A 9,526-nucleotide genomic window follows, 5' to 3' on the forward strand; every position below is an offset into this window, starting at 1 on the left:
TTAAAGAATCGGAGTACCAAGTATAAACCAGTATAAAACGCGTGATTAGTTCATAAATGAGTTCATGTGTTAAATATTTGACGTTAAGAATGAAGAACATCTATGACCGAAGATCCAAAACCTTAATTATGTCGGTGTTGTTAGTTTCATTTTATTCACCTGTAGAATACAGAAAAAATGAAGCAAAAGATTTGAGATTTAAGTTTACTGGAACTCGCTAAGAGCTCTCATTATCACATAATCGAAGAGTGTATTATGTACAATTTCCGTTTTAAGGAACGATAGCCTTTCACGAATCTCAGTGTTTATGATATCGCATTTCCAGAACTATGTTTCGTACAATGATATAACTTTGTACGTACATTTATGTACGAGCTAGTACCGAAGAACTCATAAAACGCCGAGTGCGTAAGTTTTACTGAATGAACAATGAAAATGTAGCAAGCATAACTTTTTCGCCTCACATTATTTTGGCGGGAGTGCTTGGCGAAGGTTTGTAATTGGGTGTGAAGTATGTTGAAAATCACGAAGTGCTGTCGCTCTCAAGTAATGGGTGAATAAAGTCTGGGTGATATACGCGCCTCAAGAAATACACGCAGTTTCTGACTTCGGCAAGTTTAACTTAAACACTTTCAAATAACTTCCGGGAATTCAGCCAGGTAACACTTTCAGCGACCGCCGATATTTCGGCGGGAGAACACCCCGCCATTTTCAAGGCAAACTGCAACGGACAGGCGGCGTACATGCAAATTTAATACCTCGGTTCTGCGACAGAAGCAGGAAAGATAACACACACACTGAACACTAGTGCCACCAAAGATGACCAAAGTCAGAGCTATCGATAGTGAGACTATGAATTCACAGGTGAGGCAGCATTGACTCTGTTCCTCTGTTTTTTGACAAGGGAGAGAGCCGGATTCCAAACAGAGTTTAAACAGAAACCTCCATCCCTGTTAACGAGGTTGCTCGCTAGTTTAATCTCAACTGCCTCCCTAATGACACTGTCCCAATAGCTGGACGTGCATGCCAATATCTCGGTGTTATTATATAACATGGGGTGACCAGTATCCAAGCAATGTTCGGCAATAGCAGATCTATTTGGCTGCTGTAATCGTGTGTGCCGTTTATGCTCAGTACATCTGTCCTCCACGGTCCTGATAGTTTGACCAATATATGCCATACCGCAGCTACAGGGAATACGATATACACCCGCCTTACGCAATCCAAGATCATCCTTAACGGAACTCAAAAGTGCTCTAATTTTAGATGGAGGTCGGAAGACACATTTCACATCGTATTTCCATAAAATACGACCGATCTTATTGGACGTGTTTCCTACGTAAGGCAAAAAGGCAGTAGACTTAGGTGTTGACTCAGAATTATCATCAATCACCCGATGTACAGTTGGTCGATAGCGCAACGCACGTTCAATCTGTCTATCACTATAACCATTTTGACGAAATGTAACTTCAAGATGGGACAGCTCAGCTGGCAAAGTCTCAGCGTCAGAAACGACATGTGCCCTGTGTACCAAGGTACGAAGTACCCCTTCACGCTGAGCCGAATGGTGACAACTATTAGCTTGTAAGTACAAATCGGTGTGAGTACGTTTCCTGTAGACTGCATGTCCCAATGATCCATCATCCTTCCTCCTAACCAACACGTCGAGAAAGGGAAGGCAACCATCCTCTTCCACCTCCATCGTAAAACGAATGTTCGGGTGGATCGAGTTCAGATGTTCTAGAAAGACATTCAAATTCTCCCTACCGTGAGGCCAAACAACGAAGGTATCGTCAACGTATCTAAAGAAACAGGCGGGTTTTAAAGGCGCCGACTCCAATGCACGTTCCTCGAAGTCTTCCATAAATAAATTTGCGATCACAGGAGACAACGGACTACCCATCGCAACTCCATCTGTCTGCTCGTAATACTGGTCATTAAATAAAAAGTAAGTGGATGTCAACACATGCCTAAATAGATTAGTTAAATCAGCACCAAACCTGGCTTCAATTAACCGCAACGAATCAGACAGAGGAACACGAGTGAAGAGAGAGACCACATCGAAACTCACTAACATATCAGAGTCATTCAGCCTCAGTCCCTCCAAACGACGTAAAAAATCAGCTGAGTTCCTGATATGATGTTCACACTGTCCTACTTGTGGACTCAACAGAGAAGCAAGATGCTTGGAAACACGATAAGTCGGAGCGCCGATGTTACTCACTATAGGACGGAAAGGAACCCCTTCCTTATGAACCTTTGGAAGGCCATATAACCTAGGGGGAACGGCACTATAGGTGTTAAGCCTCTTGATTGTGTCCTGCGAAAAACCACTTTTCTTCAGGAGGCTGTTGGTCTTTCTCTCAACACTTTTCGTGGGGTCAGCATCGATTCTGCGATACGCTGAATCAGATAGTAAACGTTGCATCTTTTGTACATAATCAGGTTTATTTAAAACAACGGTGGCATTGCCCTTGTCAGCAGGTAAAATAACAATACTGGGATCAACTTTGAGAGAGCGTAAAGCAGCCCTCTCTGCTGCTGTTACATTACTCTTGGGTGGACGAGCCCTAGTCAAAACACGGCATGCCTCCCTCCTAACTTCCTCTGCAGCGTCAGGAGGTAGTTTGCAAACTGCCTGTTCAATTGAACTAATAAAATCAACTACCGGCAAATTCTTCGGAGTGGGTGCAAAATTTAAACCCTTCCCTAGCACGGATAAGGTTGCGTCGTCAAAAGATTTCTCTGTGAGATTTATCACAGATCGTCGAGATATAACATCCGACTCCGCGCGATGAAAACGTTCAAACTTTGCCAAATGCCGGGCAGTAACGGAGTTGTACTCCCAGTCAGCTTGGGTCCATGAGGCACCGTCCAACCAATCCCAAGTGAAATCAGACACTTCAGATGCAACCATTAAATGAAAACGATACAATTCTTTGGAAACAGAATCCAAACGTCGACGAGTAAAACGAATCCTTTCGCGAACAAGAGCCAAGCCAGCACGTTGCTTGATACGATTGGCGGCAGGAGAATTAATATGGTGCACAACCTTAGCAAATGTTGGGACATGATTTTCATCACGACACCTCCATAAAAACGACAAAGCACATTGCAGTCTAACTCGACAGCTACGAAGTTTATCCAACTTACGTAAACACCGATACATTTCCTCCCCGTAGAGGTAAACAATGTGAGACCTCAGTTTCTCCTGGCGTATACAACTTTCAAATAACTTCCGGGAATTCAGCCAGGTAACACTTTCAGCGACCGCCGATATTTCGGCGGGAGAACACCCCGCCATTTTCAAGGCAAACTGCAACGGACAGGCGGCGTACATGCAAATTTAATACCTCGGTTCTGCGACAGAAGCAGGAAAGATAACACACACACTGAACACTAGTGCCACCAAAGATGACCAAAGTCAGAGCTATCGATAGTGAGACTATGAATTCACAGGTGAGGCAGCATTGACTCTGTTCCTCTGTTTTTTGACAAGGGAGAGAGCCGGATTCCAAACAGAGTTTAAACAGAAACCTCCATCCCTGTTAACGAGGTTGCTCGCTAGTTTAATCTCAACTGCCTCCCTAATGACACTGTCCCAATAGCTGGACGTGCATGCCAATATCTCGGTGTTATTATATAACATGGGGTGACCAGTATCCAAGCAATGTTCGGCAATAGCAGATCTATTTGGCTGCTGTAATCGTGTGTGCCGTTTATGCTCAGTACATCTGTCCTCCACGGTCCTGATAGTTTGACCAATATATGCCATACCGCAGCTACAGGGAATACGATATACACCCGCCTTACGCAATCCAAGATCATCCTTAACGGAACTCAAAAGTGCTCTAATTTTAGATGGAGGTCGGAAGACACATTTCACATCGTATTTCCGTAAAATACGACCGATCTTATTGGACGTGTTTCCTACGTAAGGCAAAAAGGCAGTAGACTTAGGTGTTGACTCAGAATTATCATCAATCACCCGATGTACAGTTGGTCGATAGCGCAACGCACGTTCAATCTGTCTATCACTATAACCATTTTGACGAAATGTAACTTCAAGATGGGACAGCTCAGCTGGCAAAGTCTCAGCGTCAGAAACGACATGTGCCCTGTGTACCAAGGTACGAAGTTACATTTCGTCAAAATGGTTATAGTGATAGACAGATTGAACGTGCGTTGCGCTATCGACCAACTGTACATCGGGTGATTGATGATAATTCTGAGTCAACACCTAAGTCTACTGCCTTTATGCCTTACGTAGGAAACACGTCCAATAAGATCGGTCGTATTTTACGGAAATACGATGTGAAATGTGTCTTCCGACCTCCATCTAAAATTAGAGCACTTTTGAGTTCCGTTAAGGATGATCTTGGATTACGTAAGGCGGGTGTATATCGTATTCCCTGTAGCTGCGGTATGGCATATATTGGTCAAACTATCAGGACCGTGGAGGACAGATGTACTGAGCATAAACGGCACACACGATTACAGCAGCCAAATAGATCTGCTATTGCCGAACATTGCTTGGATACTGGTCACCCCATGTTATATAATAACACCGAGATATTGGCATGCACGTCCAGCTATTGGGACAGTGTCATTAGGGAGGCAGTTGAGATTAAACTAGCGAGCAACCTCGTTAACAGGGATGGAGGTTTCTGTTTAAACTCTGTTTGGAATCCGGCTCTCTCCCTTGTCAAAAAACAGAGGAACAGAGTCAATGCTGCCTCACCTGTGAATTCATAGTCTCACTATCGATAGCTCTGACTTTGGTCATCTTTGGTGGCACTAGTGTTCAGTGTGTGTGTTATCTTTCCTGCTTCTGTCGCAGAACCGAGGTATTAAATTTGCATGTACGCCGCCTGTCCGTTGCAGTTTGCCTTGAAAATGGCGGGGTGTTCTCCCGCCGAAATATCGGCGGTCGCTGAAAGTGTTACCTGGCTGAATTCCCGGAAGTTATTTGAAAGTTGTATACGCCAGGAGAAACTGAGGTCTCACATTGTTTACCTCTACGGGGAGGAAATGTATCGGTGTTTACGTAAGTTGGATAAACTTCGTAGCTGTCGAGTTAGACTGCAATGTGCTTTGTCGTTTTTATGGAGGTGTCGTGATGAAAATCATGTCCCAACATTTGCTAAGGTTGTGCACCATATTAATTCTCCTGCCGCCAATCGTATCAAGCAACGTGCTGGCTTGGCTCTTGTTCGCGAAAGGATTCGTTTTACTCGTCGACGTTTGGATTCTGTTTCCAAAGAATTGTATCGTTTTCATTTAATGGTTGCATCTGAAGTGTCTGATTTCACTTGGGATTGGTTGGACGGTGCCTCATGGACCCAAGCTGACTGGGAGTACAACTCCGTTACTGCCCGGCATTTGGCAAAGTTTGAACGTTTTCATCGCGCGGAGTCGGATGTTATATCTCGACGATCTGTGATAAATCTCACAGAGAAATCTTTTGACGACGCAACCTTATCCGTGCTAGGGAAGGGTTTAAATTTTGCACCCACTCCGAAGAATTTGCCGGTAGTTGATTTTATTAGTTCAATTGAACAGGCAGTTTGCAAACTACCTCCTGACGCTGCAGAGGAAGTTAGGAGGGAGGCATGCCGTGTTTTGACTAGGGCTCGTCCACCCAAGAGTAATGTAACAGCAGCAGAGAGGGCTGCTTTACGCTCTCTCAAAGTTGATCCCAGTATTGTTATTTTACCTGCTGACAAGGGCAATGCCACCGTTGTTTTAAATAAACCTGATTATGTACAAAAGATGCAACGTTTACTATCTGATTCAGCGTATCGCAGAATCGATGCTGACCCCACGAAAAGTGTTGAGAGAAAGACCAACAGCCTCCTGAAGAAAAGTGGTTTTTCGCAGGACACAATCAAGAGGCTTAACACCTATAGTGCCGTTCCCCCTAGGTTATATGGCCTTCCAAAGGTTCATAAGGAAGGGGTTCCTTTCCGTCCTATAGTGAGTAACATCGGCGCTCCGACTTATCGTGTTTCCAAGCATCTTGCTTCTCTGTTGAGTCCACAAGTAGGACAGTGTGAACATCATATCAGGAACTCAGCTGATTTTTTACGTCGTTTGGAGGGACTGAGGCTGAATGACTCTGATATGTTAGTGAGTTTCGATGTGGTCTCTCTCTTCACTCGTGTTCCTCTGTCTGATTCGTTGCGGTTAATTGAAGCCAGGTTTGGTGCTGATTTAACTAATCTATTTAGGCATGTGTTGACATCCACTTACTTTTTATTTAATGACCAGTATTACGAGCAGACAGATGGAGTTGCGATGGGTAGTCCGTTGTCTCCTGTGATCGCAAATTTATTTATGGAAGACTTCGAGGAACGTGCATTGGAGTCGGCGCCTTTAAAACCCGCCTGTTTCTTTAGATACGTTGACGATACCTTCGTTGTTTGGCCTCACGGTAGGGAGAATTTGAATGTCTTTCTAGAACATCTGAACTCGATCCACCCGAACATTCGTTTTACGATGGAGGTGGAAGAGGATGGTTGCCTTCCCTTTCTCGACGTGTTGGTTAGGAGGAAGGATGATGGATCATTGGGACATGCAGTCTACAGGAAACGTACTCACACCGATTTGTACTTACAAGCTAATAGTTGTCACCATTCGGCTCAGCGTGAAGGGGTACTTCGTACCTTGGTACACAGGGCACATGTCGTTTCTGACGCTGAGACTTTGCCAGCTGAGCTGTCCCATCTTGAAGTTACATTTCGTCAAAATGGTTATAGTGATAGACAGATTGAACGTGCGTTGCGCTATCGACCAACTGTACATCGGGTGATTGATGATAATTCTGAGTCAACACCTAAGTCTACTGCCTTTTTGCCTTACGTAGGAAACACGTCCAATAAGATCGGTCGTATTTTACGGAAATACGATGTGAAATGTGTCTTCCGACCTCCATCTAAAATTAGAGCACTTTTGAGTTCCGTTAAGGATGATCTTGGATTGCGTAAGGCGGGTGTATATCGTATTCCCTGTAGCTGCGGTATGGCATATATTGGTCAAACTATCATGACCGTGGAGGACAGATGTACTGTGCATAAACGGCACACACGATTACAGCAGCCAAATAGATCTGCTATTGCCGAACATTGCTTGGATACTGGTCACCCCATGTTATATAATAACACCGAGATATTGGCATGCACGTCCAGCTATTGGGACAGTGTCATTAGGGAGGCAGTTGAGATTAAACTAGCGAGCAACCTCGTTAACAGGGATGGAGGTTTCTGTTTAAACTCTGTTTGGAATCCGGCTCTCTCCCTTGTCAAAAAACAGAGGAACAGAGTCAATGCTGCCTCACCTGTGAATTCATAGTCTCACTATCGATAGCTCTGACTTTGGTCATCTTTGGTGGCACTAGTGTTCAGTGTGTGTGTTATCTTTCCTGCTTCTGTCGCAGAACCGAGGTATTAAATTTGCATGTACGCCGCCTGTCCGTTGCAGTTTGCCTTGAAAATGGCGGGGTGTTCTCCCGCCGAAATATCGGCGGTCGCTGAAAGTGTTACCTGGCTGAATTCCCGGAAGTTATTTGAAAGTTGTATACGCCAGGAGAAACTCAGGTCTTAACTTAAACACGTCTGCGCCGGGGTTGAGAACTGTGTTTCTTGCTATGAGGTGAAGTGTGTATTCATGATTTACTTCATCTGGTGGCGCATCTTTTCTTGTATCTCGATGTGGCCGTATTGAGACGCCCTGGATTACTGTTTTAATATACTGATCTACTATTTTGAAAGAGTCGTAAGTTCATTGTTCTAAAACAACAAGAGATCATATGAAATAACTATACAGAAAATTAATCATTAATTGATATCTCGTTTGTTGAAGCTCTCTCGTTGAAGGGTCGGACAAGATTGTATTCACAGCTGTTCATTGCGCCTGGCTGACAGGTACTACATCATACGTTAATGTATTGCTGGCAGCATAATTGGCAGAGTCGAGCTTGATCTTGAATCGCCGATGGTTCACGGCATCTTTTGGCAGGATTTAGTGTGAGGCACCGATGGTGCACGCAAGCGTGAATGTGTTAATACTTATCTTACAGCGTTAAACCTGCAGCACAAGAGTATACCTCTCAATGAGTAGATTGTTATAACATTTCAAGTTTTTAAATTCGATCAAATTACATGAAATGATGAAAACTAAATTTTTGTTGCCCCAGGGAGCCGTTAGAGAGGGAACCTTCAGCTTGGACTGTGCAGTTTCATCCACATAGTAATATAGATAATGATTGTTCCGATCCAGTTCCATTAATTTTCTCTTGTTATCTGGATGTGGTGCGGTTTCATGCTTTGTAACACAGATGTGTGCGTAATGGTTTTTATTTTAGGTGTACGAAATTTATGTAAATGTGCACTGCTGATGGCACAAATGAATAACTGTATGTCAATATTACATTCCTTACTCTGTGTAATACACAGTTGTTGATATTCATGTTGCTAGCTTTGTTTAGCTATGACTTTGTAAGCAATGTTACGAGTACTGTATTTTTGAGATGAAGCATTTAATTATCCCCGTTATTTACCACATCAACAGATACGTTTAAAGCATGCCATATGTGAGGTGTATCTTACCATATTAGCTCGTAGTGTAATCAGGTCTTTGATAGGTTCTTTTCTATACGTTTGGACGGAAGTTTTGTATTTCAGTCCGCATGTGGACACATTGCGGGCGTGAGTTTTATACTGATGCATGAAATGATCAGTATTGGCAGAGGTTTGCTCTTCAACACATACTTCCGTTAGATTATACTTCGTTTTCCCATCTTCTTTATAAACATATGATATAGATCTCGTTAGTATTCATGAGTGACTCCACATGTGGGCTGCTGGACTGATCTGTATGCCATATGTGTTTCACATGTTACACAGAGATTATATGAATGTAGGTACGGGGCCATATCCTGTACTAACTTCACAGTTATGTCATTTTGTGTAATGTTTTTTCTTATTAATATACATTACATTCTACCTGTATTTAGTATGTTTATATGTTATTTGATAAAGATTAAAAAGTCGGCACTGCCCAACAGAAAATAAATTTGATAATTGTACAACCCGTAATGGACAATCTTGTGATTTGAGAAACATCAGGTTTTTGTTACCGAAGTCGATCTTCACTTGACTGAATGGTGCCTGCAGATTGTCAAATTTAACGGAAGCGTATGCGATATTCACACTCACATATTGAAAAATACCATCAGGTACCTTTAATACGCAAATCACCCAAGATAGATTTCACGAGGTGACTTATCAAGCTAGCGACTCCCTGTCATTCACTATGTCCGTCCATTTGTAAACACCAGCGTCTGCAAATCACGGAGAGGTTTAATATTTTAACATACCTGTCTGAACACGATTAAATTGAACTAAAAGTGTTTTACAATTTGTGTATAATTAATAATAGTACGAACAGCGATAATGAAGTACAGTCAGTCATTTATATAATATATGCTGTGTTAATTAGTACCTCCACACATGCGTTTATTATTATG

The sequence above is a fragment of the Schistocerca nitens genome, chromosome 4 (genome assembly GCF_023898315.1).
Source record: "Schistocerca nitens isolate TAMUIC-IGC-003100 chromosome 4, iqSchNite1.1, whole genome shotgun sequence".
Classification (NCBI taxonomy): domain Eukaryota; kingdom Metazoa; phylum Arthropoda; class Insecta; order Orthoptera; family Acrididae; genus Schistocerca; species Schistocerca nitens.